Source organism: Vombatus ursinus, unplaced genomic scaffold (assembly GCF_900497805.2).
Source record: "Vombatus ursinus unplaced genomic scaffold, bare-nosed wombat genome assembly UNPS02001419.1, whole genome shotgun sequence".
Classification (NCBI taxonomy): Eukaryota; Metazoa; Chordata; class Mammalia; order Diprotodontia; family Vombatidae; genus Vombatus; species Vombatus ursinus.
This window is the reverse complement of record NW_020941197.1, coordinates 11,246,201-11,258,738: the sequence shown is the minus strand read 5'-3', so window position 1 is coordinate 11,258,738 and position 12,538 is coordinate 11,246,201.

The following is a 12,538-nucleotide window of genomic DNA, read 5'->3' as shown; positions in this document are numbered from 1 at the left end:
AATGCTCATTATGAACAGAAGCAAAAAAAACAATAGATACACAAATTTATTTTGTATCTCCTCCTTGACTATGTCAATAATTTCCTAATTGTTCTTCCTATTTTGAGTCTCTTCCCATCTGATCCTTTCCCCCCCACACATCTACTCTGGCAATATGCCTAAAATTAGTTCTGATATTATCCTCTAATAAAAAATCTTAAGTAGTTCTTTCATATATCTAGGATCAAACACAAAGTCCTCAGCCTGAAATGCAAAGTTTTTCACATTCTGGAATCCATCTAACTTTCCATAGGTGCCATTGTTATGTATTTTTCATTGACACTGTCAGCCATCTATAGTAGTAGCACAGTAATAGCTCCTCTAAATTACTTAACCTCTCCCACCTTTTTTCTTTTGTACAAGTTGTCCTTTGTGCCTGGAATACATTCCCCACATCTGCTTTTTAGGATGGCTAGGTTGCTTTAGAGCTAGCTCAATTTATGTGCCTATTTTAAGACCTTCCTGATTCTCCATTTGTTAATACTTTTTCCCTCCTCTAATTACTTTGTCTTAAAATTTATTATGAGGGTACGTTGCCTCATTGAAAATAAACTCCTAGAGGGGCAAACTGTTGCATTTGTGTCTATATTCCCCAGGTCCTTGCCCAAGATAGTAGCTGCTTAATAACTCTTTCTTCCATTAAATTTAATTGCAGAGAATAAAGACAGATAAATTCAGTGGAGAACTTGAAAAAATCCTCTAAATCAAGTCAACATGATGAGGTTCAGGTTGTGATGCAGTAAGATGTCTCAAAGAATTTCAAAGACTCAGGCGGACTCCAAACCAGTTAGAGAGATTTATTGTGGATTTGAGGTTTCATGCTCTGGTGAGTGTCTAAGTTTTTTAGAGGAACTAGCAGTTTCAATAAGGTAAGACAATTTTATAGAGTATATGATGCTGATTTCATAATCAAAGTTTACACAGAATATAAGAACATGATTAATATTAAAAAGGCAGGAGGGGTTTCCTAAGGGATTAGGTAATAAAAGACAGGGTCCCTCCTGTTGAGGTTTAGAAGTTTAAGGGTGCTGGGATAATGTGATTGTTGTTGAGTACAAGAACACACCTGTTCAAATATGTGAATTGCATCTGGGGCAGTGGCTTGCTAAGGACAGTGGCTAGCTAGAGGCAATGGCTATATTGAGTCTGGGGGCCTGTGATGTGGTAAAAGTCATTTGTGTGGTTAAATAAGAGCATGCCTACTGTTCCATGGGACCCATAAGGAAGCGGGGGGCAGCTTTATTAGGATTCTGTCAAATATATATTTTGATATTTGGTAAATTCAATGTGAAGATTATAATACGTTGAAAAAAATATGGTGGGAGGGTTCTCAGAAATGAAAAAAATGAAAAAAAAACAGCTTTTAGATTGCTTAGATTTCTGACAGCTGGCCTAAATATGAAGGAACATTAGATATGGAGTGAGGAGGTTCCAGTCTCTTCTCTGATGGTTACTACCTGTGTTACCTCAGGCAAGTCATCTAGCTTTCCTAGTCCGAGTTTCATCACCTGTGAAATTAAGGAGGTTGGACTAGATGGCTTCTGAGGTCCTTTTACGATCCTCTGTCATTAATGATTTTTTTCCCCCACAAAATTCTAAGAAGGTGCCAGGAATGGTTTTCAGTGAACATCATGTATACATGTGCACACACACACACACACACACACACGTAATTGACCATATTTTAAAATACATACAAATAAGCAAATATTGGTGTGAGAATCATGTTAAAATCTGGTGTCTGTGTATGCTTGGACCATTTAATTGTTTTAAAAGTACTACATTAGAAGAAATGCTAAAGAATAATTTTTTTAAAAAAAAAGTTAAACAATTGTAACAACTTCAAATTAATCTATTCAAACAAGTCAGTCAGGTCTAAAAAAGGATAATGGGGAAAAAGTCAAAAATCTTTACTAGTACAATTCTTGTACAAGCTTAAACAATGTGAAATATTGTTGTAATGGTGGTAGGGGAAGGGTTAGGAACCTGAAAAACAAAACAAAACCAAAAAAAAAAATCAAACTAACAGAATCCACCCTAAGCAGCAAACACAATTTCTTTGTCACAAAAAGAGAGATACCTGCAAAGGGCAAAAATTATGTATACAATAAATTCATGTGTAAAATACCTCAGAGGAAGAATGTGAAAGATTCCAAACAGTATCACCTACTAAAATATTGAAAAGAAGTAGAAGAAAAGGGAAGTCAACAGAAATCTTGACTTGAAACCCAACTAAGACACAACATTCCAAAAGAATTGATAGATGAAACTAGTTTTTAAACAATTCATAGAAGTTGAAACAAATTTAGCAACACTTTTTATAGCAACCTATTTTCATTAGTCCCACCTTCTCCCCACAAGCACTTTGGAATACACATCTGGAAATTATCCTGGGCACTGCAAGGTAACCTTGTGCCATATCTAGTGCAGAATATGGCCTCACTCTCACTGTCTGGCCACCAGCACCAAACTATGACACCAAGAAAATTACCCTCCCCCTTTCTTGCTCTTGTGTACATTATCATTCCTTATTAAAATGTAAGTTTCCAGAGCACAAGAATTGTTTGGTTTGTTTATATTTCCATGCCCAAAACTTAGCATAGTGGCAGGCACATAATAAGAATTTAATAAATGCTTTATCTCTCTTTTAATCTATGTACTTACGACCTCTCTGTCTCTCTATCCTTATTTCATCATTGATAGAGGAAATACACATAGCATTTGTACCCTAACATCTCAACTCCCTGTGAGCTATGCAAGAAAGATGAAGTTCCACTAAAATAGATAAAAGGCTGAGGAGTTCTTGAAACAACAGTGTTTTCAAGTGGAGTTCAGTAAATGACAACCAAAAACCATATCGGCCAACTGACTAGTATAATAGAAAGAGTCCTCAATTTGGAGTTAAGACCTGCATTCAAATCCCAGTAATGCCACTTGCAACCTGTGTGGCTTGGAGTAAGTTTTTAAGCTCTGGACACCAGCTTCCTCATCTGTAAAATGAAACTGCTGGATTGAATTGCCTCAGAGGTTCCTTCCATCTCTAATCTCAAATTCTATGATGCATGCTGCTTGGAGCTTCACCACTATACTCAGCAGAACCCAGGTGGAGATTTAATATTCTAATAAAAGCTTCATGTGCTTAAGTCTTCAAATACCATTTTCCTGCATCATTTCACTGAATACCAGGGCCTGGGTAAAGGAACTTTATCCCCCATTAAGCCTCATCTCTTCCATTTTACCCTATTTAATAACAGTTATAACACTTCAAATATATGGATTATTCAAGCTCATGGGATGGGTAAACAAATTTGATTGTAATTAAAAGAAAATAATCACTTATTCATTGAATTAAGACATGTCCCCAAAATGCTAATAAATAATTCCTCCTGGCTTTAAATATAGAGCCAGAAATTAATGATTTCATTGAAAAGAAGCACCATAGCTTTTCCATCTCTCTCCCACAATAATGAAATTTTAAATACTTCATTGCCATTTAGAGGGGTCCCAGCCATTCAGACTTCACTCCAGGCTCAACCCTCTCTCTATCTCCTCACAAGCAGTCTTGGTCTCTCCTCCCTTGTACCTTCTTCTTTATGTGTTATCTTCCCCCATTAGAATATAAGCACTCTGAGGGTAGAAATTGTCTTTCTGGCTTGTGTTTTCATCCCCACTGCTTGGCATAGTGTCTGGAACACACTAATTCCTTAATAGATGCTATATTTATCAATTTAACATGTACATGCAAGAAGGGACACAGAAAGTTTCAAAATTTGAGGTGCTGATTCCAGTTTCATTGTTTTCAAAGCATCTTTCTGGATTACCTGAATGTCTTTTTTCTTTTTCCTCTTTATTCAGGGGAACATCAAGAGTCCCTTCTATATATGTTGTATTTTTCAGTAGCAGCAAAAAGATATTTTGTTTAAATGATACTAACAATTCAAGGTTCCAGAAACAATAGCAGACTCCTACTGAAGAAAAGGCTTTTTATTATGTTGGTTGTCATAGTTTCAGTGATATTTAAATACTATTTACTCCGTGATGTTTCTTCCATGTACTAAACATTGTATTTTTTACTCTGCTATGGAGAATTTTTGGTTCTTTCTTCAAGTTGATTTCTCAAATTATAAACATTTCAGACTTACCAAACTCTTCACATTTTTCACAAATGAATTTATGAATTAGTGCCTAATTTGCATATGTCATTAATGGTTTTTATGTAAGTTGTGTCTCATTCATTGCCTTGAGTAATCATGATTTGCCTATAGCAGGAAGCCCTTACTTTTGTAATGTTCCTGGAAAACATGTTGTACAGTGAATTGTTGTGGAAAAGTTTGAGCATATAAAGTTTAACATATACATTCCAACATGCTCAGCAGCATTGGTGGAATCCATATAAGGTGTTAAAGCATAAAGATATGAAGGATATTATCAGTATTAATTAGGTTGAAATAAATAAATGACTTGGGGCCTTCCTATAAAGTTAACCCTCACTTATGGAACATGGACTGTTTAATTTGTGGACAACACAATTGTCAGTCAATACAACTCAGTCATGGTACCCTTGCCAACTAGATGGGAAAGTGTGGGTTGTCTGGATGTACAATCAGTTGATTGGCTATAATTGTAGCTAAAGGAGATTGAAATGCATAAATGATAGCATTAATTACTTGGCTTCCTGCCCTAGTATGCCTCTAGTCTTCATAGTCAGGATTATCAAGAAAATGGGCCATTATGAGGCACAGAGGCAAAAGGAAATATTAATAACAAAATGGTTATCATTTTACCTAACACTTTTGCCTACTAGGGGACACAGGTAATTGTAGTGGTAAAGGAGTCAATATATCTTGGTTCAAACAAACTAAATATTGATAGTGACTCAAAGGGTATTATAAAAGTAAATGGAATGTCATTTGACACAGCAATACCACTATTAGGTCTGTTTCCCAACATGGTTTGGGAAAAAAAAAACTTATATGTTCTTAATATATATATATATATATATATATATATATATATATAGGCAAAGAATTGGAAATTGTGGGTATGACTGTCATTTAGGGAATGCCTGAACAAATTGTGGTATGTGTATGTAATGGAATATTACTGTGCTATAAGAAATGATGAGCTCAATGATTTTAGAAAAGCATGGAGAGAACTGCATGAAATAATGAAGAGACAAATGAGCAGAACCAAGAAAACACTGTATACAGCAACAGTAGTATTGTTTTAAGAACAACTTTGAGAGACCAAATCATCCTATTATAAAACACCCAAATTAACCACAAGGATCCTATGAAGGAAGATGCTGTTTGTGTCCAGAGAAGGAATTGACATAAATATGTCAATTAGACAATTAGACATACCATTAGACAATGGTAGCCATCTCTAGGTTTGAGTGGGGGGAGGGAAAAAAAGGTTACATGATAACTTAGTTGTATATTTGAAAGTAATAGCAAATCTTATATAATGGATCTACAATTTCAGGTTAAATGTTTTGTTTTTCTAATATACTTTATTATAGAAATACTTGTTTTATTTCTTAAGTTCAGAATAAAATAAATATTTAAAAATAAAGAGAATAGAGTGAGTGCAGGAGAAAGACTAGTTTATGCAGCTGGAGTTCTAATGGTGTTTAGATCTAGGCTTTTATACCCTTCTTTTATTGTGGTGCTGGGAATATTTGAAGTGATTTTTATTAGTCTAGGGTTATTTGGCTTTTGCTACTATACTTTGGGTATACTAAAATGAGAGTCCCCCCGAAGCTCACCCTTTGCTTTTATCAAACACTGAATTACTATGATTATTTATTATTATGTTTTCCACTGATCCTTTATTCTATTTTTAACCTGTACCAAATTGTTTGCATTATTATGTCTTTAATAAATTTGGAACCTGGTGCTCCTAGGCCACCTTCCTTCATATTTTTTAAACTGATTTCATGAATACTATTGACCTTTTATTCTTACAGATAAATATTGTTATTATACTTTCTAACTTTACAAAACAATTATTAGGTAAATGATTGGTATGTCACTGAATAAGTAAGTTAACTTACATAGAATTATTTGTATTATATTGGCTTGGCTTATCCATGAGCAATTAATTTCTCTCCAAATGTTTAAATTTATGTTTTGTTTTGTTTGGTTTTGTTTCATGAAAACTGTTTTGCTATTCTGTTCACATGGTTTTTGGGTTTATTTTGGCAGGTATACTTTCAAGTATTTTATAATATCAGGAATTATTTTAAATGGAATTTCTCTTTCTATCTCTTCCTGATGGGTTTTGTTGTGATGTACACAATTGTTGATGATTTCTGTGGATTTATTTTGTATCTCTCAATTTTGCTTGTGTTGCTAATTGTTAATTAGCATTTTAATTGATTCTCTAGGATTCTGTAAGTATAACATTGTATAACATGCAAAGATTCATAGTTTTATATTCACATTGCTTATTTTTATTCCTACAATTTCATTTTTATATCTTATTGCTATAGCTAAAATTTCTGTTTTGTTTTGTTTTTTTTTTCTTTTTCAGTAAGGCAATCAGGGTTAAGTGACTTGCCCAAGGTCACACAGCTAGTATATGTCAAGTGTTTGATCTGAGGCCAGATTTGAACTCAGGTCCTCCTGACTTCAGGGCCAGTGCTCTATGCACTGTGCCAACTAGCTGTCCCTAAATTTTCTAATACAATATTGAATAATAGTAGTAATAATAAAGAGCCTTGTCTCACCCCTGATCTTATTGGTAAGGCTTCTAGGTTATTTCTATTTTTTTAATGAATTGATTTATCTATTTTTAGTTTTCAACATTCTCTTCCATAAGACTTTGAGTTTTAAATTTACTGTCATTCCCTCCCCTCACCACTCCCAAAAACAGTGTATAATTTGACGTAGGGTCTACATATATATTTGCATTATAACATATTTTCACATTAGTCATGTTGTAAAGAAGAATTGGAACCAATGGGAGAAACATGAGAAAAAAGAAACAAAACAAAATAACAACAACAAAAAAGAAAGAAAATAGTATGTTTTGATCTGCATTCAGACTCCATAGTTCTTTCTCTAGATGTGGATGGCATTTTCCATCACAGGTCCTTTGGAATTTTCTTAGATCCTTGCACTGATAAGAAGAGCTAAGTCCATCAAAGTTAGTCATCTCATAATGTGGTTGTTACTATGTATAATGTTCTCATGGATCTGCTTACTTCACTCAGCATTAATTCATATTAAGTTTTTGCAGATTTTTCTGAAATCCATTTGTTCATCATTTCTTTATAGCACATCATTATAGCACAATAGTATTCCATTATGTTCATATACCACAACTTGTTCAGCCATTTCCCAATTAATGGACATCCCCTCAATTTCCAATGCTTTGCCACCACAGGAAGAGCTGTTAATAATATTATTTGTACATTTGGGTCCTTTTCCTATTTTTATGATCTCTGTGGGATACAGCCCTACAAGTGCTATTGCTGGGTCAAAAAGTATGCACATTTTCATAGCCCTTTGGGCAAAGTTACAAATTGCTCTCCCAAGTGGTTGGATCAGTTCACCACTCCACCAACAATGCATTAATGTTCCAATTTTCCCACATCTTCTCCAACATTTGTCATTTTCTTGTTTTGTCATATTGGCCAATCTTATAGGTGTGATGTGATACCTCCAAGTTGTTTTGATTTGCATTTCTCTAATAAAGTGTGATTTAGAGCATTTTTCATATGACTATAGATAGCTGTAATTTCTTCATTTATCAATTAAGGAATGACTTATATTCTTATATTTGACTTAGTTCTCTATAGATTTTAAAAATGAGGCCCTTATCAGAGACACTGTTTGTAAAAATTCTTTCCCAGTTTTCTGCTTCCCTTCTAATCTTCGGTTGCATTAACTTTATTTGTACAAAAATTTTTCACTTTAATGTCATCAAAATTATCCACTTTGCATTTCATAATGTTCTCTATCTCTTGTTTGGTCTTAAATTCTTCTGTTCTCCATAAATCTGACAGGTAAACTATTCCTTGCTCTCCTAGTTTGCTTATAGTATTAGCCTTTATATCTAAATTGTGAACCCATTTTGACTTAATTTTGGTATATGGTGTAAGATTTTGGTCTATGCCTAGTTTCTGCCATACTATTTTTTTAGTTGTCCCAGCAGTTTTTGTCAATTACTGAGTTCTTATCCCAGAAGTTGGAATCTTTGGATTTGTCAAATAGTAGATAACTATAGTCATTGATTACTGTGTGTTGTGTACCTAAACTATTCCACTGATGCATCATTCTATCTCTTAGCCAGTACCAAGAAGTTTTGATGATTGCTGCTTTATAATATAACTTAAAATCTGGTGGGGCTAGACCATCTTCCCTTGTACCTCTTTTCATTAATTCCCTTGATATTGTAGAACTTTTGCTCTTCCACATGTATTTTATTATTATTTTTTCTATCTCTGCAAAATAAATTTTAGTAGTTTGATTGGTATAGAACTGAATAAGTAAATTAGTTTAGGTAGAATTGTAATTTTCATTATATTAATTTGATTTACCTATGAGCAACTGATTTTTTTTCCCAATTACTTAGATCTTACTTTATTTGTGTGAAAAGTGTTTATAATTATGTTCATAGAGTTACTGGGTTTGTTTCAGTAGGTAGACTCCCAAATGTTTTATAATGTTGACAATAATTTTAAATGGAATTTCTCTTTCTATTTCCTGCTGTTGGGCTTTGTTAGTAATATATAGAAATGCCAATGATTTATGTGGGTTTATTTTATAGCCTGCAACTTTTCTAAAGTTGTTTCTTATTTCAAGTAGTTTTTTACTTGATTCTTTAGGATTCTCTGAGTATACTATCATATCATCTGCAAAGAGTGATAGCTTTGTTTCTTCAGTGCCTATTCTAATTCCTTCAATTTTTTTCTTCTTTTATTTCTAAAGCTAATATTTCTATTGAACAACAGTGGCGATAATGGACATCCTTGTTTCACCTCTGATTTTATTGGAAATCTTTCTAGCTTATTCCCATTGCATATAATGATTGTTGATGGTTTTTGATAGATGCTATCTATCATCTTAATAACAACTATTTATTTCTATGCTTTCTAATGTTTTTCATATTGTAATTTGGTAAAAGTTTTTTTTAATCTATTGATGTAATTATATGATTTTTCTGTTACAGATATAGTCAATATGCTTATAGTTTCTTAATGAAGAACCAGCCCTGCATTCCTTGTATAAATCCCAACAAACCAAAGTGTATGATCTTTGTAATTTATTGCTGTAATCTTCCTGCTATTATTTTATTTAAAATTTTTGCATCAATATTAATTAGGGAAATTGACCTATAATTTTCTTTCTATTTTTTTCCTGTCCCTGGTTTAAGTATCAAAATCATAATTTTTATAAAAGAGTCTTGGTACAACTCCTTTAATCTTTTTAATAGTTTATGTAGTATTGAAATTAATAGTTCTTTAAATGTTTGGTAGAATTTACTTGTAAATCCATCTGGTCCTGGAGATTTTTTCTTAGGTTGCTTATTTATGATTCATTCAATTTCTTTGTCTAAGATAGGGCTGTTTAAGTATTCTGTTTTTTCTTCTGTTAATCTGGGCAGTTCATATTTTTAATAATATTCATCCATTTTACTTAGATTGTCAGGTTTGCTGGCATATAATTGGATGAAATAACTCATTATTATTTTTTAATTTCATTTTTATTGATGTCACCTTTACTCTTTTAATTTTTGAGACTCTTTTTAGACAAATTCACAGATTGTCTATTTTATTTTGTTTTCATAAAATGAGATTTAGAGTTTGTTTTTTAATTCAAGGTTCTTTTTTTACTTTCAATTTTATTCATCTCTCTTTTGATTTTCAAATTTTCCATTCTGATGTTTAAATGGGTGGGGATTAATTTGTCCTTTATTTATTTATTTTTAATTGCTTGCCCAATTAATTGATCTATTCTTTCTTTTATTAATATATATGTTTAGTGATATAAATTTCCCCCATATACTTTTTGACTGCATCCCACAAATTTTGCTTTTATCTTGCCATTATCATCCTATTTAATGTAATTTTTAATTATTTCTATGATTTGTTCTTTGACTTACTGTTTACAATTAGATTATGTTCTTTACAATTAATTTTTAATTTATGTTTTCTTGACCCTTTTTGGAATGTAATTTTTATTGCATTATGATCAGGTGCATTTAATATTTGTTTTTCTTTATTTGGTTGTGTGGCTATTATACCCTAACACATGCTTAATTTCTTGTGAAGGTGCCATGGACAGCTAAAAAGAAGTTATACATTTTTCTATTCCCATTCAGTTTTATCCCCAGTTCTATCATTTCTAACTTTTTAAAAATTCTATTCATCTCCTTATCTTTTTTTTCTTCTTTATTTTATGGTTAGATTTATTGAGCTTTAAAAGAAAAAAGTTGAAATCCCTTACAAGAATTGTTTTACCATCTATTTACTCCTGTAACTTATTTGAAAGCTAGGTGAACTCTTCCAGAGTTCAAATCTGGCCTCAGACACACACTAGCTGTATAATATAGGGCAAGTCACTTAACCCTGTTTGTCAGTTCCTTACCTGTAAAATGAGCTGGAAAAGGAAATAGAAAAGTACTCCAGTATCTTTGCTAAGAAAGTCTGAAATTGTATCACAAAGTCAGGACTGATAATTACTGAACAACAATAAAACATTTAACTTTTCATTGAAGAATTTGGATGCTACACCATTCTCTCTCTCTCTCTCTCTCTCTCTCTCTCTCTCTCTCTCTCTCTCTTTCTCTCTCTCTCCCTCCCTCTTTTTCTGTGTGTGTGTGTGGGTGTGGGTGTGCATGTGCAGTATTGATTTTGTTTCATTGTTTATGATATCTTTTATCAAAATGTAATTTCCTTGCTTATCTCTATTGACTTGGTCATTTTTTTGTTTTTATTTGTCTGAGATTATGATGATTACTCCTGACTTAGTTAAGTCACTGAAGCATATTAGATTCTGTTCCAGCAGCTTATTTTAGCTGTGTGTGTCTCTGTTTTAAGTGAATTTCTTGTAAACATAGTATTGGATTATGATTTCTAATCCATTCTCCTATCCCTTTCCATTTTATGGGTGACTTTCTCCCATTCATAATCACTATTTTGATTATTAACTGTGAATTCCCCTCAATCCTATTTCTCTTTTGTCTTCTTTCTCCTTTTGACTTATCCCTTCTCAAGTCTATATTGCTTCTGACCATTGTCTCCCTCACTACACTCTTATTACTACACTTTTCTTCTTTTCACCTTCCTCTCTTAATTTCTTTTTGGAAACCATTTTTAGAAACTGTTAATATCTCACACTTTTCCACACCCACTTTTGAGCAGCTGAGAATTCTCCCACTCTGCTCAACTTGTGCAAAATCTTCTCAGACAATAAACACTTTTGTAATCTGTAATAACATTCTGGTTCATTTCAGGGTCCCTTCTGGGCTCAGGGCAGGGGTGTTTCCCTTTAAAACTATAATATTCCTGGGAATTTTATTTTTTTATCTCTTTTAGGAGATGATTAGTAGATTCTTTCAATTTATATTCTACACTCTGATTCTAAGATATCAAGGAATTATTTTTCTCAACAATTTCTTGAAATATGATGCCTAATCTCTTTCATTGATCATGACTTCCCAATAGTTTAATAATTTTTCAATTATCTTTCCTTTATTTTTAAATCAACTCTTTTTCTTATTAGATATTTTATATTTTCTTCTTATTATTATTTTGACTTTGTTTTATTGTTTCTTGATGTCTTACACACCATTATATTTCATTTGCCCAATTTTAATTTTTAAGGAATTATTTTCTTTAGTGAGATTTTATACTTTTTTTCCTTTTGGACAATTCTATTTTTAAAGTTTTTTTTCTTCAGTAAAGTTTTCTATCTCCCTTTTTTAAATTGATCAATACTTTTTAAGGTGTCATTTTCTTCAGTATTTTTATGCCTCATTTAAACAAGCTGTTAATTTTCTTTTCTTAATTTTACTGCATGGCTCTCATTTCTTTTCTCCATTTTTCCCTCTACCACTCTTACTTGATTTTTAAAATAATTTTAGCTCTTTAAGAAATTATTGTTGGACTTCTGTCAAATTCACATCTTTGAGGTTTGGCTTGTAGCTGTTTTGATATGATTTGTCTTTTTTTGAGTTTTTGTCTTTATTGTCTCTCTCCATAGTAGTTTTTGTGGTTGGGTTCTGTTGTTGTTATTTGAACATTTTTTTCTAGCTGATTTCTTGACTTTGAACTTAATATTAAAGTTCAGCTCTGTATCCATGAGAGTGGGTAGTGATGGCAGGGATGTTGCCCAAGCATTAGGATTTTTCGACTTAAGTTTTCAGTTCTAGTTCTGTGGTTTTGGAAGTCTTTTGTGCTTTTTGCATGATGTGATCGAGGGGAAGGTGTGGTAACTGCTCCATTGGGACTAGAAGAGATATTGCTCCTCAGTACCCTGCTGCCTTGTGA